At 42.0% G+C, this 19,124-nt stretch overlaps 1 protein-coding gene across 1 annotated transcript in view; it reads left to right on the top strand.

The window, feature by feature from the left end:
- Positions 1-19,124, top strand: part of LOC110211875 (uncharacterized) — an 86,253-nt gene that overhangs the window by 5,101 nt on the left and 62,028 nt on the right. The window lies entirely within an intron of this gene.

Here is a 19,124-nt window from a genome sequence, read left to right as displayed (position 1 = left end):
ATATAGCCAGTTTCTCAGATAGTCTGGACACTTATCCCCACAAGTTAGATTTTCTGTTTCAATCACAAGACCCTCAGTTAAACTGAGCCCAGATAATTAAAGAAATAGCATATACAGAGTAAATATAAGGTAATTTCAGGAGGCAGAGCACTGACAAGCTAGAGAGATCAAGAAAGGCCTTATGTAGGAGCTGGCACCTTGAAGAGCTCTTTGGGTAAGGATGAAATCTATACCAGTTCTTGGGGACCAGTTGGGCAGAGATATGGGGACTGCTGTGAACTTGCAGAGCAACTAGTAGGTAGGCCAGTTTGGTTGGAATATAGCGTGCATAAAGGGGAGTAATTAGAAGTAAGATTGGAAAGATTGGATTCATTCATTTATTCATGGAAAGATGGGTGGGAGCCAGATTGTAGAGGGCTTTAAATACTGGGCTGAGAATTCTGCATTTTATCCCAGAAGCAACAGTCAGCAAACATTTATTAAGATACTGCTTTGTGCCAGGAACTGTGCTAAGAGGAATACAGAGAAAGGCAAAAAATAATCCCTGCTCTCAAGGGCTGTGTAAGGGTGGAGAGAGAGAGAGAGAGAAAGAGAGAGAGAGAGAGAGAGAGAGAGGGGGGGGAGGGAAGGGGAGGGGAGGGGAGAGGAGAGGAGAAGAGAGGAGAGGAGAGGAGAGGAGGGAGAGAAAGAGAGCAAGAGACAGCAAGGGAGAGAATGAAAGAGAGAGGGAGGGAGAGAGAGAAGGGAGGGGAGGGAAGGACAAATTTGAGTATTAGGAATTACAATTTGGCCTCTATAGGAGATGAATTAGAGAGGACTTTGGAGGCAGGGGGAGCCAATTAGGAGGCTGGTGTAAGAGTGAAAGAAAGAGCAAGAAGGGAGGGGTTTGCTTGATTTTCTCAGTGCTGTGACGGTCTTGCTGGGCTGGGGTGTGAAGTGGAAGTGCGGTTACTTGCTTGATATACTTTGTGGTTTTTGGTAGATCTAGAAACATTGTAGCCTCATATAGCTTAGTCTGTATTGTGAAAGGGTGAAGAAGTAATAGAAGGAATGGATTTACTTGCTGTTCACTTTCCCTCCCAAGGAATGTATCAAGTTGCAGGGGAGGGAGTTTAGATTTAGGTTAGCTACAATGAAGAACTTCTAAGGGAAGGTGTGAGGCTATCACAACAGGTGATTTATGTGAGATTATGGGAAATGCCTATGAAGGGCTTTGGAAAGGAGGGGATTTGGTAGGAGAGATTTTCCTCTGCTTTAGGACAGGTGATTTCTTCTGGAGGCAGTCATGGATCAGATCTCTTTCATTTACAGGACCCTAAGAGAGGATTCGGAGAATTTGAAAGCTGAGAGGGGTCTCATCTAGTTCAACTCCCTCATTTGACTGGAGGAAAAAGGAAAGGGAAGTGACTTGACCACACTTAATGAGTGGACATTTTTCGGACCAGAACACGAGTCTTCAGAATCCAGTTCAGTGCTTGTGCCTCCAGAGCAGAGTAGTTAGACATGAGTCCATGGGCCCTTGACATATTTAGCAAGACTTATGCTATTGATAGAAGAAGGACAAGAATGTCCTGTCAGCATCTTAAATTTCCTAGTGAGGAGAGCCATAAGAAAACTGCAAAGTAGTTACTGAGAATGTGCTGTGAGTGGAGAAGTAGTTTACCCAGTTTTAATGGAGAAGAAATAACAGGGAACCTGCTGATTCTTTCTTCTTGAGATTATTGTTATTGTATACATTGGGGGGGGAGAAAATTGGCATCCCTGATAACTTCTTGCTTAGGTTAATAATAATACCAATTTACTCTGCCTGAGCAGCTGAAGAACTGAAGGAATGAGAAGGAACCCCAAAGCCTGTTGAAGGATCTTAGGAAAGCAGCTCAGTACTTAACAAATGAGCCCTGAATAATCCACAGTTTATAATTCGTTCATGGATCTTTGGGAGTGTCGATTGTATGTTCATCCATCCCAATTCTTGGTTCCATTATTTGCCTTTTGGTCCCTAGAAGAAACATAAAGGATGCTTTTTTCAGACTCGTGGAAAATATGCAGAAATAACTAGCTCTACACTGAGCCTGCTAAGATGGCCATGAAGAGCAAAGAAAGAAGAAACACATCCTATTCTCAGATGGAGAAGCTGATTAAAATTGAGCCAGATATGAACTGATGTTGATAATGAGTTGAAAACACAGGGCTGTGAACTTGGAGACCCAGGGTGAAACTAAATTGACTGGTGGAGAAATATGGAGAAACGGCATCAGTGTTAAGCAAAAGGGCAACTGGAGGACAAGACGTCCTCCTTTCCTTTCTCTTCTCCAGCTCTGTCATCCCCAGTTCATTTGAAAATCATCTTATTGTCACAGGATACTTAGTAAGACACTCCCTCATCCCCTTTTGGGGTTCATTTGCTTTCATCTATGGCCAGCAAGCTGGGTTGGAACTCACAGGGTTGAGAGGAAGCCTCTCCTTCAACAAAGACAGCTGTGGAGAGGTGACAAACTCTGAAATGAGTTTACTTTTTCTCCTTTATGAAATGGACATTGATTTCAGTTCAGGTTGTACCAGGAGAGGAGAGAGGAGGCAGGCGAGGGGAGGGGAGAAGGGAGAATTTTCTTTAACCACTGGCTTCTTCTTCGGAAAGGGGAGGAGAAAGTGGAAGGGGGTAAAGTTCTGTGATATAGAGGGACGGAGTAAGGATGAATAGAGAGAACAGGTGTTTGGAAAGAAGTGATTGATTGGGTAGAATCCTGGATTATTGAGTCAGGAACATATAAATTCCAATCCTATCTCAGACATTTAGCTCTGTGACCCTGAACAGATCATCCAGCCTGCCTGGGCTTCAGGTACCTCATCTCTAAAATGGAGGTAATAATATCACTTACCTCCCAGGGTTGTTGTGAGAATCAAATGATATAAGCAAGTGTAAAGCATTTTGTAAACCTTTAAGTGACATATAAATGCTAATTGTTGTTGTTGTTATTATCCTTATTACTATACTTTAAAGATGAGGATGGAAGTTTTATATGGGAAAGGTAAGCAGTAAATGTGTGCATATACCTAGAGGACTGCAAAAAAAAATAGACTGCCTGTTATCCCTTTCTTAAACAAAACTCATTTGCAATGAGCCAGTGGAGGTCACATGGAATTTAAAAAAAAAACATTAGGTTACCTAGGTGATAGGGGCTTTTCAGCACAGGAAATTTGCTTGTATGGGAGAGTGAGGACTAGAGTGAGGTAAAATGATATCATCTATGTTATCAGTTTTCTTTTCATCATTAGGCTTTGTAGGGCTTTTGATTTACAATTAACTACTTGCAGAAACAGTTTGGAGGAAACTAGCTGATGATTGGCCTGTGAAATATTATCTGCTAGTTAAGAAAATCTTTGGTACAGGGGGAAAGCAGTCTGGCCTGGACATCATGAGGCCTGGGTTATGACCCCAGTCCATTTGCTAACATTGTCTATCATTCTGTAGCTTGTAGCATTCTTATTTGGGTTGATATTATTGGTCGGGGTGGGGGTGGGGTGGGGGACAAGGGGGGTGGAGGAAACTGGGTTAAATGACCTGCTCAGTCACACCGTGGATTAAGATTAAATGTGAGATTTGAACCCAGGTCTTCCTGACTCCAGTCTAGCACTCTATCCACTATACCATGCTGCTGTTTGCTTTGAGTGATGTGAGTGAATATTTAGTTTACAACATCATAGGTTTAGAGGTGAAAGAGGCCTATATTTATATTTACATGGTAATTTTGTTATATATTTGAAAGGAATAGCAAGTTATATATGGTAGATTTGCAGTTTCATGTAAACTCATCTTTTTATTGTACTGTGTTATGGAAATGCTTGTTTTATTCCATAAATTAAAAAATAAGTTAAGAAAAAAAAAGAAAGAGACCTTAAGAGGCTATCTATCTTTTCACAGATGAAGAAACTAAAGTGACTCGACCTGCATTACAAAGTACCAGAATCTGAATCCCTCACTCTTGACTGACTCCACAATCAGCACTTTCCCTATTACTCTCTGATAAATATTTAGTGAGCTGAATTGGAGCAAAATTAAGAGATAGGTCAGGATTTTGCAGTCTAATTGAAGAAACAAGCCAGATGTGACAGGGCCAAAAAGAGTCACAAGACCACATGCTACAATTTCTGGTAACTAATTTTTAAAAGATCAAGACAATATGAGTCACATCCTTAAGCAATACAATGTTAAAGTCATCTAAGAAAAACATGCTAAGAAGTTCATGAAAATCACTCAGTTTTAGGTTTCACGAAGTTGCCTCCTCTATAAAATAAAGGGGTGGTGCCAGGTCAGGAGTTGTTAACATCAAGTCCACAGATAGGTCTCAGAGTGTCCATGAACTTAGATGGGGAAATTTACATCTTTATTTCAACATTATTGGTTTCCATGGTAATCCTGTGTATTTTATGAATTCAAATACACTATTCTTTGAAGGAGTCCATAGGCTTCACCAGATGTCTCAAAAAAAGTTAAGAACTTTATACACTAGGAGATCTCTGAGGTCCTTTCCAACTCTAATGTTATATAATTTTGTAATATACATTCACTGTAACCTTTGCTGGATAAGTCACAGGCTAATCTACAGAATCCCAGAGTCAGACATAACTATCTATCTAGTACAACTTTTTAAAAAATCATCTCTAGTATATCCAACCATCAGCCTTGATGAGAGTTTACTGCTTCCCAGCTCATTCCACATTTGGGTAGCTATAATTGACCCTGGGCAAATCATTTAACTGCTATTTGCCTCAGTTTCCTCAACTGTAAAATGAAAATAATAATAGCACCCACCTCCCAGCATTGTCATGAGGATAAAATGAGGTATTTATAAAATACTTAGCACATTGTCTGGGCACACAGTAGGTGCTTAATAAATGCTTCTTTCCTTCCTTTCTATAATTGTTAAGAAGTTTTTCCTCCTATCAAGCCTAAATTTGACTCTTTATACTTTGACTTATTTCTTCTAGTTCTGCCCATTGGGGCCAACTGACATCCTTCAATCCCCTTTCCATGTGACAGACAGCCCTTCAGGAACTTGAAGATAGCTCTTGTATTTTCCCCAGATTGTGAGCTCCTTGAGAGCAGGGACTGTCTTTGGACTTTTTTGTATACTTAGAGGTTAACACAGTGCTTAGCATCCAGTAGCCACCTAAGAAACACTTGCCGACTTCACTAAGTTCTCTGTCCTCCAGTTAAACATCTGTGGTTCCTTCAGCCAATCTTTACATGACTTGAACTTAACCTTCACCATCCTCTTTTCCTTCTTCTGGACAGTTGCCAATTTATGATTGTCCTTGTTAAGATGTGGCACTTAAAAGTTGCCCTGGTGTTACAGTTGTGGTTTGACCAAGTTCTGGTAGAGTGGAATGCACCCCCAGATCACTGAAGGTTAGTTGGAAGCTTCATCCCATTCTTGGCCCATATTGAAGTTTTAGTCCTATAAAACTCCCCAGATCTTCTCTTCAGCAGTGCCTTCCCTATCTTCCTTACTTTTACAGATGAAGAAACTGATGTACAGGATGGTTAGGTGAATACTTGAGATATATAGCTCACCTAGATTTTAGAAAGCATGTGATAGAGTCTCTCATGCTATTCATTTGGGAAAGATGAAGAGATGTGGGCTAGACAAATTACAATTAGATGGGACTTGGTTGAATGATGAAACCTGGAAAGTAGTCATAGTTTTATGTTGGAAGAAAGTCTCTGGTGAAGAGTGTTAGGGATCTGTGTTTTGTCCCTGTGCCAGTCAGCTTTCTTGTCAGTGTCTCCAATGAAGGCATAGATGGTAGACATAGCAAATTTGCAGATAACGCAAAGCTGAGAGGGATAGCAAAACACTAGATGATGGGGTCAGGATTCAAAAGTGTCTTGGCAAGCTAGAATATTAGGTCAAATCACTTAAGATGAATTGTAATAAGAATAAATATAAGTTCTTATATTTAGATTAAAAAAAGTTTTGCAATCTTGAGATAAAATGGAGATAATAATAGCATCTATCTCCCCAGGTTGTTGTGAGGATCAAACGGGATAATATGTGTAAAGTGCTCAGTACAGTGCCTGGCACATAATATATGCCTAATAAAAGCTTGTTTCCATCCTGTCGTCTTTGTCTGACTTAAAAAACAAGCCATGTGACAGTTTGGGAGCTATTGTTAATGAAACCTCAAGTTAGCAGCATTCTCTCAGTTCCTACAAGTCAGCAAGGGTAGTCAGTCTGGAGGTAGTTTAGGTGTTTTACAAGGCAACAGAAGATGTTGGGAAATGAGAAGTTGACATGACATTTAATATGACAGCTGGTCATGGCTTATTTTTAGGCAGAACATCTAGGGTGAATATTTTATAAATGTTTTCTTTCATCTCCACAAAACAAATGATACAGGCATATCTTATATTGTTTTAGTTGTGTCCAACTCTTTGGGACCCCATTTGAGGTTTTCTTGGCAAAGATGCTGGAGCGGTTTGCCACATCTTTCTCTAGCTCATTTTACAGATGAGGAAACTGAGGCAAACAGGGTTAAGTGACTTATGCAGCATCATGCAGCTAGTAAATGTCTGAGGCCATATTTGAACTCATGAAGATGAGTCTTTCTAACCCTAAATAAATTATGTAGAATATAGTAAATACATGCACAGAATATAATATTAAATATATAGTCACCTTCTTACATGAGGAATTTCCTAATTCACTCCCCCACTGTCTTGTATTTATGTATTTATTTTGTTTATGCTTATATGGGTATATCTCTCCTAAAAGAGTATAACCTCTTGGAAGGCAAGGATTGTTTCAGTTTTTGTTCTTGTAATTCTAGCACCTAAGCTAATTCCTGGAGTATGGTAGGTGCTTGATTAATATTTCCTGATTGATTGCTTCATATAGACATATGACATAGGCATGGACTAGTAAAGCTGAAGAGGAACTTAGGGGTCATCTATTTCAAACTTTTCACTTTACAGAAGAGGAAACTAAGTGATTTACCTAAGGTCTCCAGCTAGTTAGTGACATACTAGGGACCAGAATTTAGATTTCCCCCATGTCTAATTAGTTGTTCTTCATATTACACTATAAGAAGAGAATAGCTGAAATTAACATAGCACTGTAAGATGTTCAAAGTGCTTTACATATGTTATCTGATTGGACCCTTGTAACCACCTTGGGAGGCAGGCTTATTATTATCTCCATTTGACAGATGAGGAAACTGAGGCCAGGATCATACTACTAGTAAATGTCTGAGTCAGGATTTGAACTCAGATTTTCCTGGTTCCAAGTTCAGCACTTTTTCTACTGTGTACTACCTAGCTGATGTCACCATACTTCCAGGATTCTCAAATTCATCACCTAGTGGCCTATCAACCAATCATTGAAGTGCCTACTTTATGCCAATCACTGTGCCAGGGCCATCTATCTGGTGATGAGCTTCTCTGAACTTACTTGGTTCAGATGGATTCCATTGCTGAAGGCTTACCAGAAGACACACTTTCAGGAGACACCTGCCAGGGTTTACACTGGGCTGTCATCATTTTCCAGAACTCAGGCTTACTCCTATCTCATGATTAGGCATTGGAGCAGGACTTTAGTGGGGGATGGGGGTGATGTTTCTTCAAATCATCTTCTTAAAATATGTGAAAGATGTTCATATAGCAATTCTCCATCTCTACCCAAGACAGAACAGGAATAAATGGCCTTTGCCTACAATCAAATCAGTCAAAATCATTAAGCATACCCTTTATGTGCCAGGCACTGTACTAAATGATGAATATACAAAAAAGAGGCAAAGGACAGTCCCTGCCCTCAAGGGGCTTACCATCTAATGGGGGAGACAACATGCAAACAAATATATACAAGGTAAGCTATGTACAGGATAGATAGGAAATAATAGGGGAAAAGCCCTGGATTTAAGGGGAGTTGGAGAAGGCTTCCTGTAAAAGGCAGGGTTTTATTTGGGACTTAAAGGAAGCCAGGGAAGTCAGTACTAAGAATGGAGGAGGGAAAGCATTCCAGGCAAGGGAGACAGCCAGAAAGAATGGCCAGAGCTGAAAGACAGATCTACTTGTCTATGGAACCAAAAGGAGGCCAGAGTCACTGGATCAAAGAGTACATGTCAGAGAGTAAGGTGTGAAAAGACTGGAAAAGTAAAAGGGGGGTAGGTTATGAAGGGCCTGGAACACCTAGTAGAGCATTTTGTATTTGCTTCTGGAGGCAATAGGAAGCCACTGAGTGGGCAGGTGACGTGATCAGACCTGAGCTTTAGGCAAATCACTTTAGTGGCTGAATGAAGGATGGATTGGAATGGGAAGAGACTTGAGACAGGCAGACCCATCGGCAAGCCATAACAGGAATCTGGGTACAGTTGGACCATCTTCGCAAATTTGGTACTTATTGGCCAAATAATTTGTCTCCATGAGCAATTATTTTATTGTCTCTGGATGTCCCCTAACAGCCTAAACATTCACATTTGCTGAAAATTTTGACTTTGTCAATGAGTGTTTGAAACAAGGAGCATTCTGCTTTAATCTTTTTCAGATTGAAAGTATCTTTTTCAGAGAGTCACAGTGGCAAAAACAAACATTTGGGTATAATGGAAACATTTTTACCAATGTTTCCACAGGCTGGCTACTGATTATCAAGGCTGAAGGTAGGGCAGACATTTACAAAAAAAATTCTTGGCTGAATTCCACATGTAGTCAGTTAGGACTTGCTTGTGGAAACATATTTCAGAACATTTGCACTGACTGACCCTCTTCAAATGTGTGACAGCAGAGGCAGAGCCACGAAAAACAGCTTTTAAGTCTACAAGCATTTTGCTGTTCAGTCATGTCCAACTCTTCATGACCCTGTTTGGGGTTTTCTTGGCAAAGATACTGGAGTAGTTTCCTTCTCCAGCTCATTTTACAGATGAGGAAACTGAGGCAAAGAGGGTTAAGTGACTTGCCCAGGATCACACAGCTAGCAAGTTTCTAAGGTCAGATTTGAATTCATGAAGATAAGTCTTCCTGACTCCAGGCCCAGCACTCTATCCACTGTGCCGCCTAGCTGCCCCCATAAGCATTTACTTAACGCTTATTACGTTATCTACATGATCCTATGTTTAAGTGTTTAGGATATAGAAGGAAAAAATGGAACAGTCCAAGTTGCTTAGGCCATGTTATTTGAGGAGAGAGAACTAGCGGCTGGGTAGATGAGGAAAGATGGAGGATTCTGAACACAGTGCTGAGGTAGGATGGCATTTCAGGTCTAGGTTTTTGCAAATGAAATGGGGAGTCCATGGAGCAGTTTCTAATTGGTTTTTCTGGAAAGCAGAGTGTGTAAATGAGGATAATGGGAAATCAGGCTACTGAGGTAGGTTTGAGATAGATCGTGAAAGGCTATAAATGGCAGGCTGAGGAGTGTGCACTTTATTCTTGAAGCAATAGGGAGCCTCTGCAGGTTTTTGTGTCTAAATGAGATTCTTTTTAGCATGTGTGTGGAGGAAGAATTGATAAAGGGAGAGACTAGAAACAAGGAGAACAATGATTATAATGTTCCAGGTGAGAGGGTGTGAAGGGGGAAATAGAAAGAAAGAGATGTAAGAGTTAGAATCAACTTAAAATTTTTAGGGGACATTAGGGGATTTTGCTAGCCTATCCTTGTTTGTTTGATTTTGTGACTTCCCCAAGTCTCAGAATTATTTTAGATCTATTTGACAAGGTATAGTGAAATAAAATTAATTTTGAAAATTCCATGCTATTTGCTTGAGACAAATGAAAGATTCCCTAGGATATTCTAAAATTAGAATTAGGAGTGGTGGTGGTAGTGGTGGTGGTGGTGGTGGTGGTGGTGGGGTGTGTGTGTGTGTGTGTGTGTGTGTGTGTGTGTGTGTGTGTTTCCTAGAGACTATCCATACTATCGAGCTGAGCTGCTTTCATAGATGTTGTCTTTCCCAGAGGCTGGGGGAGGGAGAATATGAATGCTGGAGGTACTTTAATAGTGAATACCACTTAAAGGGTTGGGAGACATTGAGGGTGGTGATGGGGACGTAGATAAGATTAATTCATGGAACTGTGTTGGGAGAAATAGCCATTTTCCAACTGATGCTGAGTGAAGTGAGCAGAAGCAGGAGTATGTTGTACACAGTAACAGCCATGTTGTGTGATGACTAACTTTGATAGACTTTGTTCATCTGAGTACACAAAGGTCTAAGTCAACTCCAAAAAACTCATGATGGAAAATGCTGTCCACATTCAGAGAAAGAACTATGGAGTCTGAATGCAGATTGAGGAACACTGTTTGTTCTCTCTCTCTCTCTCTCTCTCTCTCTCTCTCTCTCTCTCTCTCTCTTTGTTCTTTCTCATGGCTCCTCCCATTGGTTCTAATTCTTCTTTACAACATGACTAATGTGAAAATATATTTAATATGAATGTATATATAGAGCCTATATCAAACTGCTTGCCATCTTGTGGTAGGGGAGGTGAAGGAGGGGGAGAAAATTTAGAACTGAGTCTTATGGAAGTGAATGTTGACAGCTAAAAATAAATAAATTAATTTAAAATGTAATTGGGAGATATTTAACAAAATAAATAAAAATACAATAAAACACAGACAACATCATGTTTTAGAACTAAGTAAAAATGCAGCCTACAGGGATCCTTATTTATGGTTTAATGGCTCCCTTTTCTATTTGTTTTTGACACCATTGGCCAAGTGACAGAATATCCTCCATGGTCATTCTCTCTCTAAGCTCTCTCCTTGACCTCACTGCACATAGACTCCACAACATTTGCATTTCTCTGTACTTTCTGTTTGCCAGTCACCTCTACACAATTGCCATCATAGCCATGGGACTTGAAGCTGGATAAGACTTTAGAAAACATTTAGTCTAGTTTCCTCATTTTACTCAAGACGAAACACAGAGGCTAAGTTTCTTGTCTAAGATTTGGATCCATATCCTCTGACTTCAAACGCAGTGCTTTTTCTCTGATACTATACTGCTTCCCCATATATTCTGCCCCTCCCAAGACCCTTCCTGTTTGGAGAAGCCTTGGGGATATCTTCCCCCTCCCAGTCAATTAACAATATATTTTATTGATGTCTTTGGTTTTACATCAAGTCATTTATGAACATAGTGCTACCCTCCCTCCAACAGAATTTTCTTTTTTTTTTTAACAAAGAATGAACAGTTAAGAAAAAAAAGCAACTGATACTATGACAAAATCTGACAATGTAGGCAATGTTTTATCCTTGTAGTCTCACATCTCTCTGCTAAGAGGAAGGAGATTTATTTAATTCTCTGTCCTAGAGGACCAAGACTGGTTATTATAATCACTCAGTTTGATTTTCTTTACATAATTATAATTATGTGTATTTTTTTCTAGTTCAGCCTCATTTCCTTTATCCTGCAACAGTTCACACAAGTCTTTTTGCATTTCTCTTAATTCCATATAGTCATCATTTCCTAGGGCCAGCATATGTAGTAATTTGAAGTAGATGTCAGAGGTGGGATTTGAACCTAGGTCTCTGACTCTAGCTAGAGCCCATAGCTTTTTCCACTGTCCCATAGTGCCTCTCTCATTTCTGTGTTGAATGAAGGTCACTAGGTACTTCCTCCTGGCTTCAGTTGTTGTTTGGGATGTAGTAGATAAAGAACTGGCCTTAAAGGCAGTAAGACCTGAGTTCAAGTTTCAACCTGGCCCATACTGGCAAGTCACTTAACCTGTGAGTGCTCTGGGCAACTCTCCAGGCAACAGAGATTCGTAACCTTTTTTTGTGTATTGTGGATCCCTTCAGCAGTCTGGAGAAACCTACAGACAGACTCCTTATAGTAAAAGTGAAAGTATCCATCATGGTAGGGATCAGAGGAGGGAATTGGAAGGGCAGAAGGGAGCCTTAGTGGTTTGAGGATTTTCAGGCAGGAACAAGCCCAAGTGAAAGGCCATCTGTTACAGGGAGAAGGAAGTTAGTTCTGTTTGAGGAGATGAACAGTTGAGCTGTGTCATTCCTTGACTTCCCTGACCTCAGTTTCCTCATCTATGAAAGGAGGAGGTTGGGCTAGGTGGTGTCTTGAGATGGTGCCTTCAGCTCAGTGTCTGCAATCCTTTTATCTGCTGCTGTTCTGGTTTGGTTTTTTGTTTGTTTGCCATCCTGACTTCTTAGTACGGTAATGTTCTTTACTCCTCTTTCCTCGGAGACTGCTTGAAGCTTGCTTTCTCCCCCTTGTTCTCTGCCAAGGAAAGCACTCTCCTGTGGCTGGGGGGCCACTGCCAAGCCCAGGGCTTACTTGCCCTGACACCAGGACACATTGAGTTGCTAAAATGTCATTATCCTTGCTTCCTCCTATTTTCACTTTGCCAAGTACTCTTTGTCCAGCCCAGGGTTGCTAGGGTTTTTTGTTTGTTTGCTTTGTTTTGTTTTGTTTTTTTTTTTTTGCCACTGTTTCATACAGAATATTTTAGTCAGAGATAGGGTCTGTGAGCAACAATGTAGCATATGAGGGCCCTTGTATTACAGAGAGCTAAGGAACTTCCTTTGCCAATTTAGCTCTGAGTTGAATGGGCTTGGGTCTCCAGAGAAAGATCGTTTTGGTTCTCTCCTGAGACTCACTCAGTTTTAAGAAAGGAGACTTCTGGCTACATCAGGTCATCTTTCCTCCTGGGGTGTGTGTGTGTGTGTGTGTGTGTGTGTCTGTGTGTGTGTGTGTCTGTGTGTGTGTGTTTTGAATGCTTCTAGTGGGCATATATGAAGGGGGTGTTTAGGAGGACTAGCTGAGCCATTTCCAGTACTACTTTCTACCTTTGGTATCCACCTGATCACCCAACCCTTACCTGTGATTCCAAGAAGCTCTAGCACAGTGACCACATCCTGGTAAACTGTCTCAGCAGATGGGCTAAACCAGGTTGAGGGTAACCAACAGGCCTCTCAGACCTGTCGGTTATTTGGGGGATGTCAACCCCAAACATGTGAAGATTTCTCCTGGCAGAATGGGTGGATAAGAACAATGTCTTCTTATGGCCATGAAGGCAGCTGAAGCTGATGCTGTGGAGTGCTTAGAATTTAGTCAGTCACTGAATATGCCAAGGTCATCTGCTGAATCCTGGTCCATCTTTTTTTTTTTTTTGGTTTTGTTTTGCAAGGCAATTGGGATTAAGTGACTTGCCCAGGGTCGCATAGATAGAAAGTGTCAAGTATCTGGTCTGAGACCAGATTTGAACTCAGGTCCTCCTGACTCCAGGGCCTGAGCTCTATCCACTGTGCCACCTATCTGCCCCTGATCCTGGGCCATCTTGCCAGTCCTTCTGACTTTTGTCTTGCCACTGGACTTTGATGACTCTGGGAGAGAGAATGAGGCTGATGACTTTGCACGGCTCTGCCTCACTTAAGTCCAATTCATGCATGAGTCATGATATCACCTCTGATGTCATTGGTCTTCGTCGAAAACAGGGATGAACAGCAACAATTGTGTTAAGATCATGGGCCTGGGAGTTGGTAGACCTGAGTTTTTGTTCAGACTCTGTATGTGACATAAAACAAGTAAGTGTCTCACCTTTGGGCCTCATCTTATTCTGCTACCTCCTGAGTTCAAGGTGGGGATTATGGAACAGCAGAATTTGGAGTCTGAAAGACTGATTTCCAATCTCAGCTTATTTTATGATCTGTGTAACCTTGGACAAGTCACTTTAAGGTTCTTGCCTCAGTTTCCTAATCTGTAAAATGAAGGAGTTATTCTAGATGATCTCTCAGGTCCCTTTGAGCTCTAAATTAATGATCCCCAAATAAGGGATTGGTAATAAATATTTTCTCTAAAGGACCCTTTCAGCCCGAATAGTCTATGATACTATGCTTATTCTTATATGAAAGTCATTCCTGTGTATGTGGATATTAGGGGCCTATCTAGGGCCATAGCTACAGGATGAGTGGAAGTATGTGTGTATGGAGGGAGAGGGTGACAAAAGAAAATTCATGATGTGGCAATCCTAGCCCCACTAACATGCCTATAGAGGTAACATTCAGTTGAAGTTAACCTCAAGGGTAGCTTTGAAGGTGGAAAATGAGTCACAAAAGGATTAGCTATTGACTGAGGGCTATGAATCTCCAAGATTTTAGGGGACTGATGTTGGGTAGACAGCCCTAGTCTCTTACATGAATGCATGAGTATATGTGTGTATATATACATGGCCTCCCAAAAGTCTTAACTGTACTAAGGCTTTTGGAAGACCCTATGTATCTATGCAATACACATACACAAGTACACATACATATATATATGTATATGTGTATTATGTATACACACATACACATGCTTGGTCAAGCTGCTGACCCCCAGCCTCCAGGGCATTGTTCCTCCTTTTCACCAAGATAGAGGGAAGCACTCCCCCTCCCCCACATTTATACACAAAACAAAGGGCTGAAGTAATTGATCTGACCGGCCAGATCAGTGAGAAAAATCAGGCATGGAATCCCAGAATTTTAGAGATTCACCCCAGAATCGAGTGTAAAGGGCACCAGGCCCTTTCTTGGAAGGTATTTACAATGCTGATTCTACAGCAGCCCTCAAGGCTTAGGGTAATGAAAGTGCTTCCTGTTGAAGAAACATGGAGAGGAGATGGGCGGATGAAAAATAAATAAATAAGCCCCTTCTGACCACAGAGCAATTTGTGGACTGAATTATTTAGAGAATGTGCTCGTTATCAGTTCTCTAGGGGGAGAGTGCAAGGGGGGAACATGCAGTTAGGAAGGCCTTTGAGTCTGTGTCTGAACATTTCCCCTAAAGTCTGGCTTGGCAAAGAATCCTCTCCAGGCCTTCACTATGCCTGGGGAGGGAGAGAGGAAGCTCTTAGCAGAGATGAGCTTGTGTACAGAAGAGCTCCCTTCTGCAAGGGAGCTGAACATTAGGGAGTTGTTCTCCCCTCTTGAGTTATTAGTGTTGAATTTGTGGCAGCAGGTTTCCTGCTGTTATTCTCCCCAGACTTGTCTGGCCTGGCCTGGCCTGAGAGGTTAAGGCAGAGGTGGTGGGTGTGAATAGCCGGTCAGATGAAAAGCCCTCTTTCCTCACTCCCTCCCTCCCTGGCTCAGGATCTGTGCTTGATGGCTCACTGCTGGACTCTCCCATAATGAATTACATAAATAAATAAATCCCATTAACAGCTGGCTCTGTGTTCTGCTCAGATTGTGCTACTGCATGGCTGGGGTGGTGGGGTGGGGAGCAGAGGGCTGCAATTTGGGTAGAGGGGAGCTGGGCTGCTCCTGAAAGGAAGCTAGAGCACTCCTTCAGTGGGGGAAGCAATGGGATATTTGCTTTGCAGACCCTTTCCCTGCTCTAGCCCCAGCTCTGGGACCTGCTCAGAGACCTTTCTCCTTAGTAGCCTTGGCACAGTTCATGACCTCACAAACTGAGGGACAGCTTGGACTGAACTTGGGGGGAATGCTGATCCAATTCAGGCCCTGGATACTGGCTAGCATTCTAACCACAGGATGCTAAAAAGCTCCCTGTTCCACCCCAGCTTCAAGAGTTTGGGGGGGGGCATGGGAGGCTTCTATTTGGGGGGCATGGATAGATTTGTTTAGGGGAAGGGCTCAACCTGGGGTACATGAACTACCTAATGGATTGATTTCAGGGCCTTGTGAACTTGGGGAAAAATTTCACTTTCTTTTCAATGTAATTGATTCCCTTCATAAGTCCTGTGTATTTTATTTTGTACACTTAAAAATGTCATATCTGAGAAGGTGTCCATAAGTTTCACCAGACTGCCAAAGAGGGTCCATGACACAAAAAAAGGTTACCATCCCTCGATTTAGGGGATGGAAACTGTTGGGACCTTTTCCCTAACTGACCCTGGCCAGGCCTGCCAGAGCCAAGCTTGATCTGGGAGAGACTGGTGGTGGGGGAGGGTGGGGAGAGGAAAAGAAGCTTGTTGCCATGGCAATCCCTTCTCTTCCCTTCCCTTCTATAGGGGTAAACACTTTACTCTCAAAGGGGGCCTTGTCTCCCTGTGAGGACCTTTCAGTTCAAGCTTGTTGGGCCTTTTCAAACCTGGATTTTGGTGGGGTGGTGGGAGGAGAAGGAGAGTTAGGAAGGGGCCTGGCTAGGACTGGGAAAAGTGTTCTGAATTTGGGGGTAATTCCCTCTAAGGATGGGCCTCCTAGTCCAGCTCCAGCTAAAGGAGAAAAGAAGCTTAAGGATCAGGAATGTTTCATCTCCAAGCAACAGGGTTGGTTTTTTTTTTTGTCAGGAGGGTAGGGCAGGAAGGAGGAGGGAAAGAAACAGCTTCCTCCCCATGCCCCATAAAGACATAAGCTACTTGACAAATCTCAGTATGGAAAACTCTGGCTTCTGACAATTTCAGGACTGAAATCTAGAGAGAAACAGTGAAGTGTCTAAAACTGGGACTAGCTAAAATGACCTTTCTGGGGAGGAGGAGGGGGAATTGCTTCTTCAGTTGGTCATGAATTGCAAATAAGTCTCAATTTAAAAGGTAAATCTGCATCAAATTTGATGTTAACAAAGAGGGCAAAATCTTCCTTTTAATACGTCCAGCATTACCACTATAAGGATAACCAGGAAGGAGAAGGCCCCCATTTTCCTGTATCTTAAGCCCTGCTTTTTGTAGGTTTTCCATTCCTCATTTTGGCCTGAAGCTAGCCTTGGCATAAAAATATGGAAGACAGTATGACCAAGTTCTTTTCCTCTATATTATTGGAATCATAATGTGTCCTGTTCTCTTGATGCAGCTTACTTCATTCTGGATCAGTTCAAGTCAGTCTTCCCTTGTTTTTCTGAATTCCCCATGTTTATCATGTTTTAGATGTAGCATGGTGTAAGTTCCCAAACTGTATGATTGGGCACCCCAATGAACTCACTGGATCCTGTGGGATATTTTTAAAACTCATTATAAGTATTTAATAAAAGGAAAATTTAGGTATTTCTTTTGGCCTAGGGGTACTCTCAGAAAAATTTACTGAGACACTAAGGATACCCCATATGGAGAAGTCTGGGAACTTCTGGAGAGTTGACCTTGAAGCCAGGAAGACCTGAATTCAAGAACCTTCTCCAAAACATGCTGGCTTTGTGACCCTGGGCAGGTCACTTACCTCTCAGTGCCCTAGGGCTATGCAACTCTCTAAGATGATAATTTATTAAAAAGGTGCCATCTTGTACTGGTGGACAGTTTCCTCACCTGAACTTTCCCTATACCAGAAATCATAGGTTCAAGCCCTATGCCCTACTTGGCTTAAGTAAGCCCTCACTGGGAGTTCCCTATATCAATGAAATCATAGGTCTGGTTTCTATCCCATCATTTCTTACTAAACAACAATATTCCCTTAAATTCCAGTTCTATAGCTTGTTCCCATTAAATTTCAATATTATGGCTTGTTCCCTTTCAACTTTTGAAGTAGAAGCCACATTCTGATAGTCTAGTTCCTACCCTAGTCCCTATTCTTTCTAGACTGGGGGGGAAGGGGAGGGATATTAACTCCTTATCCTTCAGACGGTTACTTCTCACAGGGTACTCATCCACTGTTAATCTTTTATTAAACCTATGTTTATTGAGAACGGAGAAATCAACTGAGAGAGGAATCTTGTCTACAGGAGAGCTCCGTGCAGACTTGGGTAGCCCTGACTCACATCTGTTAATGTTGGCCAGGCCTCTCCACCAGGTTGCCAGATGCTCCTTGGGATCCCTGGGGGTTGGAGGTAGGTGGGTGGGCTAGGAAAGGATCGCAGAGAAAGAGGAGTACTTAAAGGAACAGATTTCTGGGGATGGGTTTATTTATTCTGTCATTATAAGTCTGAAGGAACTGGTAGACACAGCTGATTAGACTGGAGGTTCCAGAGATGACACCATCCCCTTCTCTGTCCTATCCTCTCTGGGAACCAGGAGGTGTGAGGCCCAAATAAGTGTATGTATAAATAGGCTAGGTCTCTGTCCACTCATTGGAAAGTTTCCTTGCACCAGAAGCAGGGTGTGAAGGCTTGAGGATCCATTCAGAGTTAAAACATTGGCACCAAAATCAGGTGGCTGGTGTACCCCTGGGCCTTCCTAATTGAAATTAGAAGGGAATAAATTCTTCTCTATCTTATGGTGCTCAGTTTTCTGTGAAGAGACGGTTTCTCTGGCTCCCAAAGCTATTTAAAGTGATGCCATAGCATATTCTGGCTGTATTCTGTGAGAGCAGGGAGCTTCATTAACTTTCAAATTTTGTGGTTTTGTTGGTCATGAAATATTAATTGTGTGTCCACTGTGCCACAAAGTGCGATAATTAGGCACCACGGGGAGAGGGAAGATACCAAAGAAAGAAAAGCTACAGTCCCTTCCTTTAGAAGCATACCGTCTAACTGGGGGGAGGAGAAGGGGAATGGAGCAAGTATACATATATAGATAAAATATATTAAAAGCCTATGCAAAAGTCCAAAAGCACATTTCTCTATACCCTAGTAACTCTAGGCTGCAAGGAGTTTCAGTACCTACATGTTGAAAGGGAGCTGGGATAACTGAATCAGGAAGACTTTAATTTAATAAACATTTATTAAGTGCCTACTATGTTCAAGGTACAATGCTGAAGATACAGACAGAAAAGTCAAACAGTCCTTGCCCTGATATTATATGGGTGCATCCTCAAAATTAATTTTGAGTAGTTTTGGGAGAAGGGAGGGACACGATTTGGTAAAGAGAAGTAGGAAAGGGTGGCACAAATATAAGGAATGGAGTGCACAAAGCAGGCTTCGGGCAGTCAGAGGTTGTGACTTGGCTTTGCCATGGGGATCAGAAGCATTTTTGGAGTTCTGTGAGAATTCCTTGAGATACAGACTCATCTTTTTGGTCTAGGCCCCTGGTTGGGCCACCTGGAGCAGACAGAGCATCTTTCCTTAGGCCGACTGTTATCCTGCCCCATCTTTGTACCCTTTCTCCCAAATACTTCTCTTCTCTCCTTCTCCACCCCCCACCCAGAACTGACTCTTCTCTCCATCTCCATCTGTTGAAATTTTTCTCTTTGTTGCAGGCCCAAATCAAGGGCCAGCTCCTCCACGAAGTCCTCTCTGACTGCACCCCACCCCCCCACCCCCAGCCTCATCTCTCACTGGAAATATTCTCTTGCAGGTCTCCCATTTCCTTACCTCCTACTCATTCCACA

The sequence above is a fragment of the Phascolarctos cinereus genome, unplaced genomic scaffold, assembly GCF_003287225.1.
Source record: "Phascolarctos cinereus isolate Bilbo 61053 unplaced genomic scaffold, phaCin_HiC Scaffold_5;HRSCAF=322, whole genome shotgun sequence".
Lineage (NCBI taxonomy): Eukaryota > Metazoa > Chordata > Mammalia > Diprotodontia > Phascolarctidae > Phascolarctos > Phascolarctos cinereus.
The sequence above is the reverse complement of the archived record's forward strand: the minus strand, read 5'-3'. Positions and strand labels throughout refer to the sequence as shown.